This window comes from Corvus hawaiiensis, chromosome 2, assembly GCF_020740725.1.
Source record: "Corvus hawaiiensis isolate bCorHaw1 chromosome 2, bCorHaw1.pri.cur, whole genome shotgun sequence".
Classification (NCBI taxonomy): Eukaryota; Metazoa; Chordata; class Aves; order Passeriformes; family Corvidae; genus Corvus; species Corvus hawaiiensis.
Window position 1 is genome coordinate 102483611 of NC_063214.1, and position 23731 is coordinate 102507341.

At 38.3% G+C, this 23731-nt stretch overlaps 1 long non-coding RNA gene across 1 annotated transcript; it reads right to left on the reverse strand.

Annotated features, from left to right (window-relative positions):
• Positions 1 to 14291: 14291 nt before the first annotated feature.
• LOC125321951 lies at positions 14292 to 23089 on the reverse strand. Its single transcript, XR_007201781.1, has 3 exons — positions 22995 to 23089; positions 21630 to 21845; positions 14292 to 14739 (listed from the first exon to the last, which is right to left on the reverse strand). It is a non-coding gene; the product is annotated as an uncharacterized LOC125321951 (long non-coding RNA).
• Positions 23090 to 23731: the final 642 nt, after the last annotated feature.

Genomic DNA, 23731 nt, shown 5'->3' on the forward strand with positions numbered 1-23731 from the left:
AATCAGGTTTTTGTCTTGCAAAGGTGAAAGCTAAAGTATTCCTGAATCTATTTATCCTGCAGATTTTTCAGATGTTCAGGTTTGTTTGTTTGCTTCCTCAGGTGGTGCTGCATTCACCTTCAGTAACTTGGGTACTCGGGAAAATCTAACACAGGCTACAATAATAAATGTTGAAGAGTTGATGCCATGCATCTGTTGGGTTGCTTGGAATGGTTCTGGGCAGCTGATGCTGTGGCTGTAGGATGGCTCTGACTGTACTGATGTACAGGCCACAGGAACAGCTGCAGCAGATGAGCCACGGTGTCACCCAGGCTGGGGACCTGTCTCTGGCAGCAGCAGCAGCAGAGAGTAACTAGGAAAAGTCTGCTACATATGAGAGAGCCCAGAGAGGATGTGGCCTCTCAGCTTGCAGCACCCAGTGTCTAAGGGACTGTGTTGTACATGCTATATTGAACAATTGCTGTAACCTGAGAGTGATTTTGACCTCCACAGATACCATGGAAGAGTTACATGGCATCATTTCATCTGGTCACTAAAAAAGTGTTTTCTTTAGTCATCTCAAGAGACATGGTAGTTCTTCCTCTTCTTTGAAAAAGAGTAAATTGTTACTGCTCATTAACCCTCTTCCTGCCCTGTCATATTCCCTTTGCAGTTGCCTTTTCCCAAGCCCTTCTTCTAGGACTCCCCAAATGCAGGTATGGACAGGGCCTGTTTTTGGTTTGCTCAACAAATAAAATTTCTTTTACACATGCAGACATTAAATTTTATGTCATTGCACTGATCAGTAGAGTATATGTGCACTCACTGCATGCTATCATCTTTCTGTTACTCTCTGAATCATCATCACATTTGATGTATCTTGAGACTGTGGTGACACTTTTTTATTAACAGCAAACTTCATCATCCCACTGTTCATCCCCTCTATGGAAAACAGGGAAATATGTTGAGAGAATACTCCTTCCATTTACAAGACTGGCTGTTTGGTTTCAAGCCAATCTCCTAATATAACTACTCTCCCACACTGACATTTTTGGCAGTATAACTAGCATAGAAATCAAATGTGAAGATCTGTCACCATTATGTTTCTTGTAGCTATACTAGACAGCTAGGAGGCTTTTTGCTTCTTCAAGGAAGGACTCCAGAAAGTCAAGGCCCTTTGGTTAACTTCTTGCAAGTGTAGAGACCTTCTGTTTCCAGCCTTATTGAGTGAGAACAGAAGATGCTCATCAGTATTAGAATATTTGATATTACCTGAAGTCAGCTGTCAAGTCTAAGGCAGTCATTTAGAGGACCTCTATCATCAGGAAGAGAATGGTTTCTTCAGAAGACAATTCATTTCACCCTTGGACAGACATGGTGAATGATCCCATGGAACGACATACCCACCTTCACTGAAATAAAGGGATCCAGATAATTTGATTAGAAGACTAAACTGTAGATGAGTAGTGCAATGATTCTCCCCATATATACTTGCAGTGGAAGAAGTATCACTGGAGATAGATATAGCAGCATCACCTTAAAGCATAATTTGGAGTAAAAGGAAATCATGCTAGGAGCAGCAGCTCTAATACAGGTGAGTGCTGCTCTGTGACCTCACACGTCTTCCCTCCAGTGTTCTTCTGCAATGTACTCTTATTCTCAAGAGAGGGAACATCTACCCCATCTCTTAATTGGGAATCTCCAACATATAATCTAGGTTTCTTTAGGTCTGTGGTTGTCTCAATACTCTTATCAACCCTAAAGCCCTTAAAATCAGTATGTACTTTGTAACTGTTTTCCCCCATCACTCTCTGCCTCTTTTTCCCCGACTGACTGAAATGCAGTCAGGGGAAAAATTGTGGTATCCTATACCACAATCCACACATAGCAACTGGCTGGTCAGTATGAGCATGTTGTCAGGTGACTGGCACAGTGGAGAGAAAGCACTGCTCTTGATCCTAAACTGATGTCTTTCCTTGTTGGAATTTGTTCCTTTTCCTCTACTCCACTGCATAGTTTTGTACATAATTAAAAATAGTAGGGAACTCTTTGTTCCCATTTAGATGAAACTGAAGTTATCAAATGGATTTCAGAGTTACGCACAGTTAAATAGAGTTACACAGTTGAATAAGCCTTATTTCCTTGACTGGAAAGTCAAACAAAAAAAAAGTATGTCTCAAGTGTAATAAACAACATATTTCCAACATTATCTCTCATGTATTCTCCTTCCATCATTTTCCTATTGTGCCCTCTTTTCAGAAAGCCAAGAGGGGTGATTGGCTAGCAAGCCTGTAGAGATTCTATGAAATACATCTCTAAACTGAGAAATAGGGTCAAGTTTGATCTTGAGTTTTTCTGATAGAGACTGAATTATTGAAAGGCTATTGTCTGCTTTAGAGTGACATTCTGTCTGAACATATTGTACTTTGCACAGTTCATAAAGAAAATCAAATAAAAATAGCCCCATCTTTGAAGCTGCTAACCCTGTTCATTTGATAATGTTTTATCCATATTCCATTTTACTGCTTTCACTACATAATTAGTCAGTCAATTCCCTAGTCTATGTTTATGGACATTTCATGCTGCAGCAGAGAATAGAAGATATTTAATATATACTTAAAAAAAAACAAAAAAGCCAATGACAGATGCAGTTGCTGTTAATATAAGTTGTATTTTATAAAAACAATTAGTTTTCAAATAGAAGAGGTCTTAAAGTGGTTTCCTCCTCTTTCCAACTTTTTAAAAGCTCTTCAAAACACAATTAGCCAGCATTATTCTCATGACTGCAAACTATAATATCTTAATAAACCTTTCTAATTGATACAGGTGTAATAAAATAACATGTTACTTGGAAGATAAGTTGATTTCTCTCTCTTCAGAAATTTTTTATATACAAGGAGAGTTTTTTTTGCTTTCTTAGAGTGTCTGACATAATATTTTCACATACATTTAAATAGATTTCTCTGAAGGAGAAGTGAACAGGAGGAAAATATTAATTTGTAGACTTTTCCTCCCATGATGCAGTAGACGGTTTTTGTCACTTTTTAAATATTTTTGCATATACTTTATTTTTCCCTTTACATGTGAAAGTTTATGCAATTTGGATTTCCTCATCAGAAAAGAAATTATTGCGGCATTTCTTGTGTGTGTGTGTGTGTGTGTGTGTATGTACTCTGTGACTGATTGGGGGTTTTGTTACATATTAAAAATCAGGCCCAGATTATTTCTTGCTCTGGAAGAAGATATGTGCATGAGCAATGAAATTCAGAGTTTAGGAGAATGTTCTCCTGAGTCTCAGAATGTCAGGTTCGCACCATTTCTAATGTGGTTTTCTAAAATTCCCCATGCATAGTGGGATTTCATTTCTCCATTATACATGTGTTGTAGTGGCATAGTGGTGTTCTGTCTGTCTTACACACAAAGGAAAACCCCCTGCCTGGCTGACCTACCCTGCTGCTTCAATAACGATGTGCCATCCCAAGGCTTCCCCATAGTTTCAGCGCTGGCAAAGACCTTTTGTCACTCCCTACATTGTCACTGCTCCTGCACTCAGCATCTGCAAACTGCAGGCAGCATAAATGAGGTCTTCTGCAGAGTAAGGATCTCTTTGCCCAGGGAGAAGAAATGAAGGTTCAGAGATTCCTGGGGATATACTGTTATCACAAGGACATTTTTGGAAGCCCTCACTACTGGACTAGCTGCTTGACATCAAAACTACAAATCCAGTTTACAATGCCAGTGCTGAAAAAAAGTTTCAGAGGAAACTGCAGGATCACAAGGAATTATTAGATCATGTGTCAATACCACCACCCTCACATGTGACTCACTGGAACAGGTTGCCCAGAGCAGTGGTGGATGCCCCATCCCTGGAAGTGTTCAAGGTCAGGCTGGATAAAGCAACCTTGTCTATTGGCAGGTCCCATGCCTATAGCAGGGTTTTTGGAACATGAAGAACATTAAATCTCTTTCAACCCAAACCATTCTATGATTCTACAATTTCATGACTATTACAAGGGATTGAGCAGAATTTAGTCCCACAGCAGTAAGAAGCAGACATAGCTTCAGCCTCCAGAACTGGTAGCAGTTCAGGACGTCTAGAAACAGAAAGGAAGAAGTAAAACCTTAAAGCAGTGCAAAAGCCAAGCAGAGACAAGTAGGAAGACCAGGTGCTGCCATGGACACCCAGCCCCTGGAAAACTTGGGCCTCCAATTCTGTAGATACCAGCACTAGCAATTTGCAGATGAGAACTGCTCATCTGAACTCTGTTCATTAAAGTCACAGTGTTTATTTTAAAAAGAAAAAGGTACTGCCTGTTGTGACATTCCCTTGGCTTTATTTATTTTTAAGTGCATGTGAGGTATCATGACATCTAAGGAGCTGCCATATCTGAGTTTCATGCACACTCCCTTCTGGCAAAAATATTGACCACAACGGGTGACTCTGTCTCAGATCAGGTTCCATGTGTGCATTTGAACATTCTCAGCCCTCCACCAGAAACCGTTGCAGCTTCCAGCCCACCTTGCAATCCTTCCCTTTGAACTCAGCCCTGTGACTACCTCAGCCTTTGCACACACATTCACGTTAGAAAACCTTATCATGAAAACCTGTTGGGGGAAGAATGTTACATTTGACAAAGGCCAGATACAGCTTGGCTACTACCTATCTCGTAGGTTTTCCTTTTTTTGGACACCACAGATTTCAGGTCATTTTATTAATTGCCTTTAAAAGCATTCCACCTTCAAATACATGGCATATTTTACAGTTGCATTTTCAAGTACTAAGCACAGGATTTCCATACAATTTAATTTGCCTTTATGGACACACAAGCTGGCTGAATGCCATTAGGAAATAAATAGGTTGCATCACATCAGTAAGTCAGAAATATGAGATATTGTCAGCCTTTCAAGCTGAGAACTTTATGCATGTCTGCAGGAGTAAAAGAAAATAGAAACTGAGCTCAAAATGCCCCATGGGGGTGTTAGCATTCCTGCACAGAGCTGCCATGCCACCCACGCTCTGCATGCACCCCAAAAAAGGAAAGGAGGGCAGTGGGGAGCCTGAAACCAGTGTGTCCTGTGGGACTCACAGGATATTGTCACACCACTCAAACCAATAACCCCCTGCAAGACACTGCAGCAGTGCATTGAGGGATGTGGTGTCAAGAAACACACAAGGCAACATAAAAAAATAATTTATCATCTTTATGGGTTCTCCTAAGAATGGCAGCTTGAAATTGCAGTGGACAGAGCAGGGCACAGAGAAGAGGGATAAAGGACTGGAAGAAACCACACAACTTCTGTGTTGCTCTGTCTCCAGTTTTGCAGGCACTGCTCTTCCAATGGAAATTAAAAATTATTTCTGAGATGCCCTTTTCTTGCTCCAGCCACGTTGCTGTCCCACTATTATAGCTCTCGAGCTTTCTAAAGGATAATTAGGCCCACATTTTTAAAAATCATAGAGTTGAAAGCTTTAAGGCAAAAAACTACATGTATTTTTAACAAAATACTCTAAAGCACAAGAGTTTGAAATTTTAATTTCAAATATTTTCACCGTTGTCTTAATTTTCCTTTAGCCTTAATGTTACTTCTAACATCTTCCTATTCATGATATCACTGAGCTAGAACTTTAGTTAAAAAAATAGCTTTACCCAGTGAAAATATATCTTCTAAAAATTTCCCTAGACAAGCTTGACATAATGAAAAACTTCAGGACTTCAGAACTTCAGAAATTCAGAAAAAGACTTCAAGGATTTTTAAGATTTGATATTTTCAGTACAAAACAATACCACTTGAAACATTGCCTCTGGCTTTAAAATTCATCAGGAAAAGTAATATTAAGACTAAAAAGTATAGTATATTTCATGAGGAGACACATCGTATGTTTAAATGATTGTATGAAATATTTCATTAATTTATTTTCTAGATTTTCTGTTAAAAATGCATGAAAAGCTGCACACAACATAAAACACACACTGCACATAATGTCACAGTAAATATTTAAAAATTATCTCCATTCACCCCATTAGAAGGCATCTCTTATTTAGCAGCCATTCCAGAGCAAGTCTTCTGCTAATGTACAGCAGTGAAAAGAAACATTCTCCAGTCCTTCCCTAAGCTCACTTCCACCTTTCTCATACTCTCTAGCCTTGCTCTCAAAGGTCTACAGCGCAGAAGCCTCCATGGAGTCTCCTTGGCACACACTTAACAAACCCCTTACCTATCACTGGCTGTTGTCAGGACACTAAAGGACCCATTTGTCAGTCCTCTGGGAGACTCTCTCCATTTCTTGGCAGATGGTGTTCTGTGCACACTGTGCAGCTATGATCTGAGGCTGACTCTGCTCAGCAGTCTCCACCTTGTCAGAGAACTTCACCACCTGCTCTCTGATGTCCCCAAAGCACCAGTGTTTCTGCAGCTGCTCTGACTTTAGTGGAAGAGTTCATTCCTTTCTATCCAATTCTTCAGTGAAAGTTTTCACCCATCAAGTGAATTTTTTTTTCTGCAATCCTGCAAACTTTTTTAGCTACCTTGAGGTTCATTACAGTCACTCTGGAACAAAAACAGTATTTTTCATTAGACAGATAAACTTTGCAAGTTCCTATGGTGTTGAACATGATGAAAGTTGAAAAATCTACCAGGGGGGTGAACTGGACATAGGAAAAAGTCTGTTCTTAAATCGAGTAGCCTTTTCTAAGAAGAGCCAAAGAGCCTGGGCTGGGATGGGTTGCACTGCATGGCCAAGGGCAAGGGAGAAAGCCTCATGCATCAGTCTCCAACAGCCTTCCCAGGACAGCAAAAGGTCAGAAATACACCTTTATCTCAATGGCCCAAATAACCTATCTATTTATACTAAAATAACTGCTGAGTGATGACTTTCAGCTGACAATGTCCACGTGTTCCTGCCTGGCATGGAAAAGCTGGAGTGCTGACTTGGCAGGCCTGTGGGACCTTTCACAGCTTCCTAAGAAAGTGCCCATTGTCACCAGCCATGATCAGCCATCCAGCAACTGCATCCCAGTCCTTTCAGCACCCAAGCTGAAGTCTGAAAAGCCTGGAAATGGTACTGCCCTGACTGAAACTGAGCTAGAAAAATGGCTTCATATTCCTTTTCGTTCTTTTCCCCTTCACTATTCTTCTCCCAGTAGGTCTGCTGCAGAGAGACTGGTGGCACTGCTGTTTCAAAAACTGCCTGGTAATGGGGCTGGAATTATTTGCTTGCGTGAACCACAAAGGTGGAAACTGAACCCTGAGAACAACTCAGATCCTGACACCATCAATGCTTCAGTTTGACCTTGCCACATGCTCTGCAATGTACTGAGTGCAGTGACTAAAAATGAAGCACATAACACTGAGGCTGTTCCTGCAATTTGGAAGCACTGACAAAGTTACCATAGAGCAGATGTCAACTGTACTCTACCAGTGTCAGCAGCTTCAGGAGAAAGGGGGCATGTGGTCCTCAGCATTTTATTGAAGAGAACATCTTGTTTTCTGTCCACTAACACTCAAAGTTGTGGCAGCAGAAGAAATACATGGAATAGCCATGGGCCAGGTACAGTCATAAAAAGAATAATCTCCTTCCTATCATCACTAAAAAGAGATCATTAAGACATTTTTAATTTTCTTGGCAAAGGCAAAAGGTTGAGTCCTCTGACAATATATATCATTGGTACTGACCAATTTACAACACCTTAAGAGAAAGTATTTGGCCAGGTCAATAAAATGTACAGCTGTCAAAGATGTAAATTGGGAATTCATGGAGCCAGCGCTGCTGTCAGGGAAGGTAGAGAGTGCGGGAAGTACTTGGCTGGCCAGTGTTTGATTTCCACACAAAGTGAGCTCTGCCATCAATGTGCCCTAACAATAAATAATGGTGTTTGTCGATACACATGAGTAGAACCTAAAAGAAGTATGAAGTCTGAAGTCATTAAGTGATATTGTGTTACAGAGCACAGCAGAGTGCATACGCTTCTGTATTTATATTTCTGTCTACAGTCAATAAATCAGAATCTGTCACACCTGCATTATCCAAGCCATCTGCTTCACCACATTAAAAAAAAAATGAGTAGGTGGGAAAAACTTATGATAGCTTCTTCTTTTTTCCTCTTCCTGTTGCTAGAGAAACCAATTCTTTAAAGTATTTTCTGATGTCTGAAAAGGAAGCTGTCATGCTCCCCTTCCCCCGCAAAAAGCCTGAAATGGTCTGTGTTTTATGATAGTCCAATAGCTGGTGGAAGAAGTGGAGAAGAAATCAAAAGCACTGATTTTTCCACCTCTTCAACTGACTTCTTGACTGACCTTGGGCAAATTGTTAGGGGCTCCTGCGAGCATAAGCTATATTAGGGAATCATAACAAGAGAAGAGCATAATATTGGAAGCAATGATGCCCTTCAGAGGTTGACTGAAGTTGTAAAGCAGGGCATTTATATGTTTTTAAAATGTCCATGCTGTCTTCAGCTGCAGAGCTGGGTGTTGCTATCTTTAGTGGGGTTGGTTCATGTCCATTAAAATATTTTGGTCCAAACAAAATCAAATTAATTAATGTTGAAGAAAACAAACAAATTAAAAACAAAACCAAAAAAAATCAAAAAAACCAAACAGCAAAAAAAAGAACAACAATACAAAAAAACACCACCAAAAAGAAAAAAACCTCAAAACAAACCCACACTTTCCTTCCCTCCTTCCCAGCCTGTGACAGATAAGATTATTTATTCCCTTTGTCTGTTTTTACACAGACAAATAGGGCTAATAGGTGTACTAATGTTGCAGTGCTAGGAGAAGAGTTAGTTGTTGTTGGCAAGTCCTTGGAGCTCCATCCATAAATTTGTATAATTGCAAAATAATATAATTGATAGTGTTCTCTTTGGAGTTTTTTGTCTAACTCCTCCATTAATTTGTAATGATTTTATGTAAGATGGCAGGATGCACTGCTCAAATGACCTGTAAAAGTGGTCACACAAACCCAATTAATATTTCCAACTCTTGACTACTGTAGCTTTTAAAATTTGCTATTCTTAAGTTTCAGCCACTATTTATCCCTCCTCCCATTACTGCAAAGACCATTTTTTAAATGATTAATCAAGTATTATCTTATCTTGCCATTAATCTGAGATACGGTTAACAAAATATATCAATTCTGTGAAACCCTTTTTTTTACTGTCATCTTTACTCCTTTAAGTTAAAAAAAAAAATTAAAAAAATTAAATAACTAAATTTTTAAAAAAAAAGAAAAAAGAAAAAACAACGGAAGATACTTTAGCCAAAAAGACCTGTTTCAGCCTATCCTTGTACAACAATTTACTCACTTATTTCAGGACCATGTGGAGCAAAGTTTTGTATTTAAATTTGTTCTGTTTTGGGAGACAAGATTAGAATCTGCATCATATTAACTTCGCAACCTAAATAGGTGCCATACAGAGAACTGATTTTACCTTCTAACGTCCATGTGATACTCACTAGCTTTTCACCATGCAAGACTTCAGGATTTTTTAAATTCTAAGAAGAATTCTTCACAAGCTTAATGACTCACGATTTTCTTCTGGAAGCTGGGTTAGATGGGATTTTTGTTCCCAGTCCAGATAGATCTTAGCCATATAATATTTTGGCAGAATTTCTAGCTGGAAAAAAGTGAAAGACAATTCATTTGATAATCCTGTTATAGTCTTACTGTAGTTATAGCTTGCTATAAAGCACATGCAAATGAAAGAAAACCCTAACAGAACACAGTGACCAAAGAAAAAGACATACCACTCCTAATATAGCAACACACAATGCTTTACTGCATTTTATTACCATTCATATTTCCTTTTTAATTTTTTTTGTCTTGAGAAAGATTTTAGGGACTAAAATCTGTGCTATATGTGACATTTAGGGATCGGTGAGCGTGAAAATGAGAAAGCTGAGGACTGATTTCTACTAACCTGAATGGCTGCAGAGCCAGTTTATAGGATTGTCATACGGCAGAAGTTTTTTTCTTTATGTCCCATAAATGTGTGAAGGTGCAGCAAACAGGTCAAGGAACTTTATTCCCTGTGCCTTTATTTATTTGCAGTAAAATTAAATGAAAAATTTAAGCACATTCAGAGTTTTCTCTGTGTGTTCATAGGTGTACATGGGTATGTGAATATGTGTTCATACCTGCAGTTTCTAACCAACGCCCAGAGCCAAACAGACAGATTGAAGCATTTCTGAAGAGTGTATTGCAGGGGTTTTTTTACACTTTAAGAATGAACCTACACTAATTATACATCATCTAAGTCATTTGCTATCTGAAAAAGTTTAAATACATATATTATTTAATTCTTAAAATATTTAACATATATTATCCAACATTATAAAGTTCAGTATCCTGAGAACCAAGGCTGACTTCCATAACAGAAAATATTATTGCTTTGGGAATTAAGGAGAAAAAATATCCTTAGTTGTCCCTGAATATGCTTTGCACCACAGTTTGAGATTCTAAGGCCAAGTCTTCTTTCAATTACCCTGAAACAACCTTAATGGAGTCTATGAACATGAAATAGCCTAAAGGGATGCAGATTTTGCCCCTTAATGTCTACATGAACCTCATTTATTAAGATTCCTCACTTTCACCAATATTGTCAATATAATAAGTGAAGTCTGTTAAAAATTGTTGCATATTCTCATTACATAAAATGAAGCTGTCTCTTACCCTTTTGCCCTGTATATATTGGGGGAAATATGTTCAATATTGCTTGAAATTGGTGTTAATCAGAATGAAATTCAGCCTTTGTGGTGTGGATTCAATTTTGACCAAACCTCCTAATAAGAGAAGCACTATACATATTGCTGCACATATTTAACCCAGCTACTACACCTATAAAGTGACACTGTCTGTTCATTTGCAAATCCACTGTTGCTTTCTGAAACACTCCAGCTTGTGACTTTGTAAATTAAGTTGAAGCTTTCAATTTCCATTACATTTTCTAGAACACCTGGCTGAGTGGTGGCATTACATTGAGCATATTTGACAAACTTAACCTCTTTGTCCTGTTAACTAGTCCCTAAGACAAGCAATACTATAAAAATCTATGTTTTTTCACAACTAATCACTGAATAATCCACATGATATTCATTTCAGATGCTACATTGTGAATTATATTGTGTCCATCTGCCTGCATTGCCACTGATTTACTGGTATTAATTTATTACTACTATTCATTATAAGATTCCCCTGGGATATCTTTCGGTTTTATTTGGTGCTGAGGAGCACACACTTTTCCTAAAGACAGCGAAAAAAACCAAAAGTGAACCTTTTATTTCCTATGGAGCTGAGAAAATCTTTTCCCTTTTTGCAAAGGAACTGTACACACATGTGGCTACATGCAGGAATGACACTTTTTAAATCACTCCCTGGTGTTCGGGATGGGCAGGCTCAATTGCTCTGCTCACCACAACCTGCTGTAATCGTGGGCAAGATCCTTATCCCACCATTCCTCCATTTGTCATCTGCTAGACAGGTTTTATGACAACCAAATGCTATGAAGTACTTGATAATCTTATAATTGCAGCCCTCTCTAAGTTCTTAAGATGGAAGGAGAACAAGCGAGTCCCTGACAGAGAGCTCCAAAAACCAGAAAGTATAGGAGCAGTTCTGTATGGAAAGGCAACGGCTGCTTCCCATTCCACCATCTGTTCAATGCATGTGAATTCCACTGTGAGGGGTGATTTAGGGATACCTATGTATTCTCCTTTGGCATAGGTGTCAAAACAAGATATACCTGGTGCTACACATAGCAGTGGCTCATTAGGGTGGATGCCCCCAAGTGCCCATCATCCCAGTAGGCTTTCAACTACAAGGTGGAGACACAGCAAGAGTCTCAAAAAAACTCACATGTAAAGGGAAAATGAGCAAGTGAGTCATCTCTTCTGTTTTGACTTATTCGATGAAGTTAAACTAGTCTCTGTGAAGACTTCTTGGAGATTTTCTTAACTGCTTTTTGTTTCAAAATCTTCAAGTTTTCTACTTGTAGCTAAAAATACATGAGTATTTTCCACAAATGGAAGTGGCTTTGCTTTTTAACACAATTTAACACAGTTTAAATGTGGATTTATTGTTTCACTCTTGCGACTTCATCTAGAAAGTTCTTTTTTTTACATTAAACATTTTCATACAACACATACAAAGGGTTTTTTCCTGGATCTGGAAAAAAATATGCATGTCATTTGAATCTCTTTGCAAGATTTACTTTCCATTTTTAAAAATACTTAACTATTTAATTCAGAACCAGCTCCACTTTTCATCTTCACTGACTCCATTTAAAAATGTTAAAGCTACTTAATACATTCTCCCTTGTAGTATTTGTCTCTACTGAAAAGTATAGTCCTGACTGTTGGCTCATGGTTGCTGAATATATTTCACTCTTTTTTTATTAGTCACTGCTTTGTCGTGAATTGGTCACTGTTTGATTCTGAAATGTAAAGCTAGTTTTTGTGGATACAAATATGCTGCTAGCAAGAATTTCTCTTGCTTCTTTCCAGTCCTGTGAGATATTTTTCTCTCTCACGGAAGATATTAACAGAGTTCTATAAACTATGAACACCTGCGACCTTGCAAAGCCTTGTTTATGGTACAGTAGAAAAATATTTTGACAATGGATGTTTGAGGATTTTAGCCAATCACCCCAAGGGGTGGCTGATCCTTTGGCCAATTAGACTATGAAGAAAAAAATCTATAAAAGAGTTGTAAAATAATTAAATAAATCAGTCTTGCTGCACAATTCCTGCCTGCTGGATCTCTCTTCTCCTCCCTACCACTGCGGGATACCGCGATAAGTTTTATTATTGATACCTTGGGTAGCATTTATTTGGCAAAAAGTTATGCCTCTAGCATTGACTGAACTAGTTAACCTAAGCTCTGTCAATAATCACAGAACAATAGGATCATTAAGTTTTGAAAAGACCTCCAAGGTCATAAATTCCGATCTTTGACAAACTACCACCTTGTCAGCTAAACCATAGCACTAAGGGTCATGTCCAGATGTTTCTTGAACACTTCCAGGGGTGGTGACTCCACAACCTCTCTGGGTAGTTCCTATGATTAACCACACTTTCAGTGAAGAAATTCCTCCTGATATCCAACCTGATTCTCCTCTGGCACAGCTTGAGGCCTTTTCCTCTAATCCTGTCATTGGTTGCCTGGGAGAAGAGGCCAATTCCCACCTGGCTACCACCTCCTTTCAGGTGAAGAAGGAGATAGAGGCCACTTCTTTTCAATGAACATTTTAATGGTGTAATCAGCTGCCCAACAAAGACCTTTACAAGCTGAACTTTGGTCTTGGCACTTAAGATCACTACTAATGCACAAGGCATTGCTATTGTTGCTCTGTACTCCTCAAAGAGCCACATTGCGGAAATAACTAGTTAAGAACAAGGCTATAAAGGCAGATTTAAAAACTTTTCTAGCCTTTCTATAGCATTGTATTTCTTCATCCCTCCCAGTTTTAAAAGGTTTAATGCAAAAGAAGTGGACAAGGTGCAGAACTTCCATGAAATAGTGTACAATATTCTAATGGTGGGATTTTGGTACAAGTTTCCTTAAGTCAAAGGAAGCTAGAAATTTCGGGTATAAAATCAGTCAGCAATTTTCATCTTGTGTGTTGTCATCGATTATGATCCTCTCCTGTGTTTGTTTAATGATTTTCCTTTCCTACTTTCAGCACAGAGCTCTGATGAATGAGGCAGTTTGTTAAACAGGAAAAGTGGCATGAAGAGGACCATATGTAAGATTTATAAGGGACACTCAAATGTAAGTTTCTCCCTCTCTTCCCCTTCTCTTCATAAGTCAGAACTCACCACAGATAATAGAACTATCAGAGAAATTTTTAACAAAAACCTCTACTAATATCACCACTAACTTAGTCTTGACACCCAAAACTCCCTCTTTCTGCGTTCCAGGAAAAAAAAAAAAAATTAGTTCATTTATTCAGTATAATAAAAAAAAACTTCCTGTTCCAAATAACTTCACATTATTTCCTCCCAGAGTCACAGGAATGCCAATTTTAAATATTATACTTTGGAGAGAGAGAATTGACGAGAATAACAGGTTAACTCAACCTTACTTATATTTTGCATGATTGTCTCAAGGTTTTGTTTAAAGTGAGGTTTTCTTTGCTGCTCTGTCAACATAGGCTCTTCTGTAGGGTTTAGTCTTAACCCTTCCTGCCTTTCACTGAATCAAGAATGGGCAAGGTTGGAAGGGACCACAGTGAGGTCATCAGGTCCACCCTCCCTGCTCCAGCAGGGTCCTCCTAGAGCACATTGCACAGGATTGCATCCCGGTGGTTCTTGAATATCTCCAGTGAGGGAGACTTCACAACCTTTCACACAGAAGCAGCTCTGTGCCAGCTTCACCAGCCTTGCACAGTACGTTTTTAGGGCAGGTTAGAGTAGAAAACATGGGCACTTCAGCACAGCATAGACACCAGGACAGTCTCAGTGCTTCCTGCAGAATTCTGGCTTCCCGCTCCAAGGGATGCTGCAAGTCAAATGTCTCAGGAACTCCAGTTTCAGCCAGATCTCCCTCCTGCTGGGGCCTCGATTGAACATGTATCCCAAGCTGTAGTACTTAACACTGCAGAGCAGACTACTGCTATTTTCTAGGTCCCTAAGTGCTGATGGCAATGTCTACATCTGATACAGGGGAGAGAGAAATATCTGCAGCAGAGGCAGGAAAGTGAGCTCAAAATGTCTTCGTACATGATCTGCTTCTTTTTCTTTGAATTCAGATTCCTCTTCCTTCACCTGTAAAGGAAGCAGATTGCAAATGTTAAAACCACTTGCAAACTTCCACTTATTGGAAAACAATTAGATGGTAAACCTTTTTTTAGCAGTTGTTCCTATTAAATTATGCTAAATAAGCATGTCTATTGAAGTAGTGAACAGATTCACAGACACATAATGTGTCAAACTCTCAACTGTTTCTATAGGATAAACTTAAGCACTTCATTTTGCTCTATACTGTGAAAAGCATCCTTTTGGGTATTGAGTTTTAGTGTGACAAGTCCAAGTCTCATAGAACTTCACATCTCTTTGAACACTAAGGAAACTCAAATAGTTTTTCCAGCAGGAAGAAGCAAAAATGGATTTTTCCAGGAAAGGGTATTTTTCCTTCATGTCTCAGTCTGAGTTTTAATAGTATTTTTAATGCTAATAACAAAGAATATATTTTGGCACATGGCGGCTGGAGGGCCTGACTGGCAGTTAATGAAAGATAAGGAGGATTCATTGCATGGAAAAAATTATTATTGAACGACTGAAACAATGCTTGTTACACCTTGCCCTTCCAGTCCTAATGTAAGCCAAATGTGACATCTCAATCCAAAAAGCATGCAGTATTTTACAGATGTCTAAGGAAATAAATTGTCGTGTATATCAATTTTCTTGTGGCATTTGCTCTTACTAGAAATTGATCTGAAACCAAATGCATGTTACAGCAATTAAGCTGACAGAAACAATGTAAATGTCTGGTGCGTTCAGAGATTCCCATTCTTCCAGTGTGGGACAAAAAACCCAGAGTAGTGCAATAAATCAAATTCCAGCTTTCCAAATGCTGCAGACTGGGCATCTGCAGTTTGCTTGACAGCATTGGAGGCTTAAAGTGTTAACAAATACATGAAGGAATGCTCCATCTCTGTTTTATTGAATACCTATCTCATAAATTAAAGTAAGGAGCATCTTGCTAACATAATTATTGTTTGTTAATGTGAATGAACACACGGAAGGGAAGGTGAATGCAGTGGCACATAGCATCCATTCTGTGATCAGCTGCTTGTCAGGTGATTTGTACAGTGTGATTTGCTGGGCTTCTGTGTTTTTGACTGGTGATGAGAGAGAAAAGGAACGGTAAACAATAAAACCTTCAGTATTTCTATAAATGTAAGCAAACCTGCTTCTGTAGGAAAAAAAAAATCTGAATATATACACAATTTATCTAGAGAAAAAAAATGACCAGAACTTAATGAAGTGTCATTGCAAGCAATGGGAATATTTTTCCCCCATCCATGAACCAGGACCAATACTTTCATCCAACATTCTGTTTGCAGCATGAAAAAGGTAAAGACAGTCAGGAATTTCCAAAGGGGTATGAAAGGAATGCTGTAGTCCACATTTCTGTTTCTGCATTTAAATGTTTACTTTACTGTGCTATTGCCAATTTTCGCAGCTCATCTACCTCCAGCTTTTGTCCTCAGTTCTGTAAACACTCCATTCTCATGCTTAAATTTCTACATGTGAGGAACCCCTACTGAAGTCACCATAAGTGCACAGTTATACTTGCAGAGAAACGAGTGGAGGCTCAGGGTCTTGGAATGAAAGACGCAATGAATAAATGAAATACAAGTTTGCAAGAGAAGCAGTCATGCCTACCATGATTGCAGCTGAGCAACTGCTATTCTGCTCATGTATAATGGATGCTGCACTGTAAAAACACATGGTGCCCTGTCTCTGTCTTGCCATCTCACTCAGCCTCTTTTTTTCCCCTGAGAAATTTTAAGATGACATCAGAAAACAAGAAAATATGTCCAATAGCATATCATTGTATTACTTTAATATGGTTTTAAAGAACATTCTCGTAAGCCAGGGACTATTTAGACAACTTACTACATTTTTTTTTTTAAGTTCCCCCTCCAAGATGCTGCCCAGAGTCACTTTAGCATATCAAGCTGTACAGTCAGAATGCCTGCAAACTCCCACATGGTGCACTGTCAGAAGTTAATGTATTTGCCCTATGGATATCACACAAAAAGCAAAGTCAGAAATTATTTTTCTAAAATACAAAAAAACTCCAACACTGTCATTTTGAGACCGCCATTTAGCAGCAGCTTTAGTGTTTTAGCCACCATTCTCTCTTTGAGCCCAATTATGTAATTGCACCTTTAAAGAAGATATCTGTGAGAAGTGTGTCTTTTTGGAACTGGACAGAAGAACTGGACCCAGTGACCCCAAATGCAGCTTCTGAAACACAACAAATTAACATTTGTCAAAGCACCAGGGGATCCTCACTGTGCGGTTTTATTAGATGAGAAAATACTTATTTTGATTTGATCTTCTATAAGAACTAACTTTGGCATTGATATTAGCTTTTCCATTTATATCACCTACATATGACAGTGCAATTTTCTGATATTGGGCTGAAAAGGACCAGGATTTCACCTTGCATCTCATTTGTGGGGAACATGGCAATGAGAGAGACTGCTTTCAGATGGAAAGGGAAGGTTGTCAGTAAAAGATCTGTTTGAATACTCACATGTAAAGCTTTCTTGCAAGTGCATTTGGAAATTTGTTTCTTATTAAAATAATGAAATGGTTTTAAATGTTGGGAAATGCAAAGGTCATAAAAATGACTAGAATATACTCATAATTCTTTCCCTTCCTAGCCAACTGCAAAAAAATAAAAATGCCTTCATTGTTCTGAAATTTTATATCTGTTTTTCAAGACTTTCTAATGGTATTCATTTTCCACTGTTGGCTTCTGAAATTCTAGGTCAAACCTATTAACTTCTGTGAGGTTATGTGTGGCTTAGAGATGGTTTTAGGGAATGCAAAATCAGTGCCTCAGATTGACAGTATTTTTAGAACAGAGCAGATAACTGTACAGTTACATGTAAAGAAGCTGTTCTGAAATAATTTGTCATGGTAAAAAAAGTAAAGCTGAAAAGATTTAATCAAAAAACTAATACCTCTTAGAGAAGCAAATTATAAGTCAGTCAGTGATGAAAGGAACAAGGAAAATGTCTCTCTAAGGGCTGACACTGGCTTTTTCCAATCGATTTTAAAGAAAAGCTTTCTTCATTTCTATTGTGCTTGAAACTGGCACAACATCGGCTTTTATTTCAAAAGGGCTGTTTATCTGCTTTCAAAATAAATGATATTTTTTATTCCTTTATAGAAGTTATACATGTAACACATTCATTTTCATAAATTACAATAAAATCCCAAGAGATTTTAGGCAAGTGTTATACTGAAAGATTGAGTATGCACCCATGCAAGTGTGTGTGCATGCACTTAGGGTTCTTTTGTCACACAAGACATATTATCTAACATTACACCAATTTTTCTATAGCTTAAGTAAGACAAAATGATACAGTAATACTATATGAAAAAAACATGACTCTTGAAATTTATTTCCCTCGAGACAAAAAAAATATAAAATAGTTGCTTAACAGAATTTTTCTATCCCGACTATAGAATCTTGCTTCCATGCTGGATTCCATCAAAATTAATTCATTATGGCACAGATACTAATTCAGATATTATTCAGATATTATGCTCACACATTATTCTGTGGGCATAAGGGGCCCACAGAAATTCAGATGCAAGATCAGTGCTGTAATTCTCTCTTCAGCTCTTTAGGATAACTAAATGATTATCAATTCCACTTGTACTCAATGTTACAGTACTTTTCCACAAGGAAAAGCATTTATTACACAAAAACTGATGGTTTGGTGTTGTTGAAAGGGTTTTTATTTATTTAGGTGCACATATTAGTTGTATTAAAATGGGTCACAATCTATTACAAAGGATAAAATACAACCCAGAATGGAAAGGCAACGTACCAGCTGGCATTTTACTCCATGCTCACAAGGGGCTGACTTGATTCACATTTGATTAGGTCTCTAGAGATTCAATATTCCCCAATTTGTCATCTATTAAGTGTTCTATTTGTCACCACAGAGAATAAAATCAACCTTTCATCCCCTGTCCTAACTACTGCTAGATATATTCACATACAGCATGGTAAGAAGGTAAGCAGAAATGACAGCAGCAGTGGGGAAGGTTAATTTTATTTACCAAGTTTCCTCTATGGGTGATTCTTGTGGGTGTTGTTATTGTCCCAAGTCAGCAGTTCTAGCTTTCTCAAGGCTAATAGGCTTTATTTACAAGTTCAGTCATTCAAAAAATGGACAGAAACACAAGCTGTTAAACAAGCTTCTCACAGAAGAGGGTTATTTTCACAAAACATTCTGTTGGTCACCCACCTTTCCATATATTCACGTTGGCATTCCCACCCAACCTCACTGAAAGCAAAGGAGCTCCTTACCAAAACCCTTTCTCCAAAAGGGGTGTGCACTGAGGCCCAGTGGTCAGTACAGTCCATGCTCCCATTTAAATACTAAGAATTCATTGCTCTTTTGACGTACATGAGCATAGGTGACTGCATCTAAGCCCCAACGCTGCTAAACCTGCACACATCTGCTGGCAAGTGCAAAGGGATTCTCACCTCTCAACATGCACCCCATGTCCAGGGACACTGGAAAGAGTGGTGTTGGTAAATATGACCCTACTGACAGACACAGATTATTTTTCAACAAATTGAAATTATTTGATTTATACATCTATTCTAAAATATTACATATTAAAACTATTTTAACAATTAGTCTAATTCTAATGGCTCTTTCAACAAAGGATAGCTAAGACAAATTCCTTTTTGCCTGGATCTTTTCATTATTTTTTCTCTCATAGGATAATGGATATGCACTTGGTAATTGAAAGCCTGCTGGAGCTGCTACTGTTCTTGTGAAGGTGTGAGAAAAGCATGAAAGAAACCCTCCTTAAAAGCCACTGCGTGTTCCCTAATAATACATCCAACAGGCTACTGCTTGTCTTCCCAATGCTGGGAAGAGGCAGACTGTGTAAGCCACACTCACACTGGACCCTAACGAGTACTGCCAGACTGTGCAGAGGGTTTGCAAGGCCTGCAGCCTGTCTAGAGAGAGCAGCTACTTCAGCTTCAACTTTTCTTCTCCGTCCCTTCACTTAAGGTCAAATTTTAGAACGTTGAGCTCTCCATGCATCAAGTAGATTTGCTCTAATAATACCAACTCCATAGAAGACCAAATACTAAAAGAGCAAACAGCAGAATTTGTCAGCATGATATAAGGCTTTTTTTTCCTTTTTTTTTCAAAGACAATTTGTGAAGTATATTTTAGGGAAGGTAGTGTGGGGGAAAGGAAATTTTATGTTGCTGTGGCAACTCAAGCGAAAAAAAGAGATTCGTGCTGCAACACCTATGTTCAGCACAGTTTAGTTTTAAAATACCATTGATTTCCTCAGTGAAGGAAAGCAATCAGCCAATTTTACAGATGACTTCTGCTTCCCATCCCCATGATGTCAAAAGCTCAAACTAAAACAAAATCTTCTCAAGCAGAAGTAGGTTTTCAAAAGACGAGGTTTGGAGGTTTTCAAAAGAGAAACCAGTGTGCATCTGGCCAATGCACACTGTCTTGGGTATATTACTTGCAACATCTAGCTTTTGGTCCAACCAGTAGTCCATGAAAAATTCTGGGAAATCCCACCACTCTGTTTATACTTGGATGCAGCATGATCCTTTTTAGTCCCTCTGGCTGAACTTCAGCCTGCCAAACACCTCCTCCCCTAAGTAAATTGCAACCAAATCAGTATTAAACCCAGAAACGAAGGAAAAGCCAGTTCTTTCTCCAGAGAATCGTGTTGGTAAGGAGACTGCAATACAAACAGCTGTAACTGGAGAAGTATAAAAAATTCTCAGTTAATTACACAAGGGATTAATTAAAATAAAGACTTCAAGGGGAAGAGATGGTGTCCCACTGATCAGTACCAAAAAAAAAGGGTTTTGATGAGAAAGAAAATCTGAAAACTAAAAGTGGAAAAGGCAGATGCAAGGAGGAGCAGGGTGCAAGCATGAGGATTAAAATGGGAAGTCAGAAATTGAATTTTCAAGCGAATTAGAAGAGAATTGTATCAACCATATCAGAGACAGCCTAGACAATGTGCAGACAGGTTTTTAAATTTGATGAAAAAGATTGAAAAACTACTAAAGGGATTTGGAGAATTGAGAGGTAAAAAGGTTAGGGCGGGAAATACAGAGATCCTTGTCAGCAGCTCTTCCATATATTGAAAAGAAGATAACTAGAAAGTAAACAGGGTATATGGAAAGGACCGCAGTAACTCAAGGAGGGGTAGTGAAGATGGAGACTTGCATGCTTCAATAGTTTCTTGTTTATAACAGCAGACTCTGCAGGCATGCTTGGTATCTGGCTGGAGACTCATCCTCCAGGCACTAAGGATAACAGCTGCAGAGAGGTATGAGCAGGAGCTGCTCTGGCCAAATAAAGCTTGCTTGGCAAAGCCGTGGCCATGTTTTGGTACATTTAAAACATTTAGAAGCATAATTGCATGTTTAACAGATGCTGTAAAAGATACAGACACTCACCTACCATAAAATACGTGCAGTTCTAAAACTGAGCTTCACAATAACAAAAATCAGGCATGCACACTCTGTGGCTTGGAACAAATGTGCCATGGAGAGAAACTCATTGTTTCACTTTCCAAGACTGCCAGAGTTCAGGGTTGCTTTTTGCTTTGCTTTTTTATTTTCTGAGAACTGAGAATGTTGTTCAGTGTAAAGAGCAGGCAGCAGGCAGGCCTCATTCTGCACTGACACTTGAACATGCCATTCCTGAAGCACAAACTGCTTTCCAGAGAGGAAACATTCTCGCAGCTCTCTCACTCTTGCTTTCTCCTCTAAATACATTTCACGGTATTTGGCTTTTTCATGGTATTTAGCTTTTTTTCCTCTCTTTCAAAAACTTGCCTGGAATACTCCATTACATGTAGCTTTATTTCTAAATTGATATTCATTCACAGTTACTTACCTGAGAAAAATTTGGCATTTATTACAGGGAAAAACCTTTTCTCGTGGAATTTCCTTTTCTTTCTTGGCTAGAATGAGTACTGACAAATAATGTGGCCTTTTCTGATGAAGATCAGCTGTTTTTCACTGAACAATGAGCCATTTCCAGTCTGCATAGTTACTGTTTGAATTTCTTCTACTGTTTTGATGATGTTGTTGGTTGCACTTAATTATATCCCTGTGGAAATAAAGAGATAACATCCTCCTTTCTCAATATATTCTCTCTCTCACACTGCTAGGAACCAGCTTCCTAATTACCAAGTAAGGCTACTGCTAATGACAACATAATCAAAATGTAGGAATTCATATTTAAAATGCATGAAAAAACACCATCTGCATGCATCTTTTAAGTGAGACATTAAAAACCTGACTCCGTCTGTTCTGTGGACATTAAAAATGTGTAAAAATTAGGATTTTCCCTGGTGTCTTCAGCGAAAATCTCTCTTTTACCCACAATTGCTCAGTCTGTTCAGTTCAAATTATTCATAACACTACCTCTAATTCTTCTTTCTTTAATTTCATGTGATTACATCTCCTGACATTCCTTCTCAGCACTTAACCCTTTCCAATACAGATTATTATGAAACTCATTTAACTATGATTGAGTTAAGCTTGGTATATTTCATTATCTTTGTTTCAGTTTTTTTCTATTTTTCTTCTTTGTCTTCCAATCACGTTCCAAAAACATCTTTTTGGTAAAAAGATGCTCAGCAATAAATTATAATAACCAAATAGTTTCTGTCTTGTCACACAGGGAGAGGGACTCTCACTTTTCTCTCATATCTCCAGATAGCCTAAAGGTATTTCTCATCCCTTTTATTGCCACATCACATAATATATAAATGAGAGGTAAAGTGATGTCTCATTTGCTATTCAGCGTCACCTCTAGACCTCTCTGTTACCTCCAGTTCTTTCCAAGGCAGCATTCTGGACTTTCCCTTCATCTGAATTTTACTACCTGAACTGTCTCCCTCTTTGTCTATGTACTTATATTTTAAGTTAAATTCTTCATCTATTTTTTCCTCTCTGTATTTTCCACTGAGGCCTTTATTTTTAGCAGTTTTCTCTGGTTTTATTTTAACTTCTTTTTCTCTCACTAATATTTCTATTTATCACAAATTGTTACAATCTGAAAATTACATTAATAAATTTTTAAGACTGGTCCTAATTGCTTGTGCATCTGCCCTTATTCCCTGCTGATTATTTGTGCTATTGCCTAATGCTTTAGTAAGCATTCAGCCTATATGAATATATCTCAGTGAAGATGACTTTGGGGCAGACACTTTTCTGTATATTCAGAATCTGCTTCTATACACACTGAATTCACCTGAAATGTTTGAAGTGACACTGATCTTTTCCAAGTCAAAAGAAGCAGCACAACTTCTGGATTATCACATTTGGGCTGTATGCCTTGGTACTAAAGCTCTGAGCAGAACAGTCAACAGGAAGAGGCAGATAATAGAATCAGAGAATTATAGAATGACCCAGGTTGGAGGGGACCATAAAAATCATCTAGTTCCAACCCTCTGCCATGGGCAGGGACACCTTCCACCAGAGGAAAGACTTGTAGAGCATTGCAGAAGCATTTGGCCGAGCAGCATCAACTCATCATGAGATGAGAGTTCCAGGCTACCCTGGAAATGAAAGAGATTCAACATGAGTATATTTTATTAACAGAAATGCCTAAAGGAATAACACTCCAGCTACCAAAACTTTGACAGTCCTTTTCAATGTTTCTCTTTGAATGGAGCTACATCTGTCTCTCAGAACTTTTTTCAGCCCCTCTAGACTACAAATTGATTTGAAGAATAACCAACAATTTCACACAATACACTCCTAAGAAAATTCTGTACCCAGTGGTGAACACTTCATAATGAAAAGGAAAAACAAATTGGGTTTTTTTTTTTGCTTATATACAAAACCGATCCTTTTTCATGCTGTACTCTGCCTTCTCAGCAGCATACCAATGATTTCTGATTTGCTGTGTTGTGATTCAATTACATTACTAAATATATCCAAGAAAAGACAGATAGTCTAAAATTAGGTAATTAATATGACACTGTA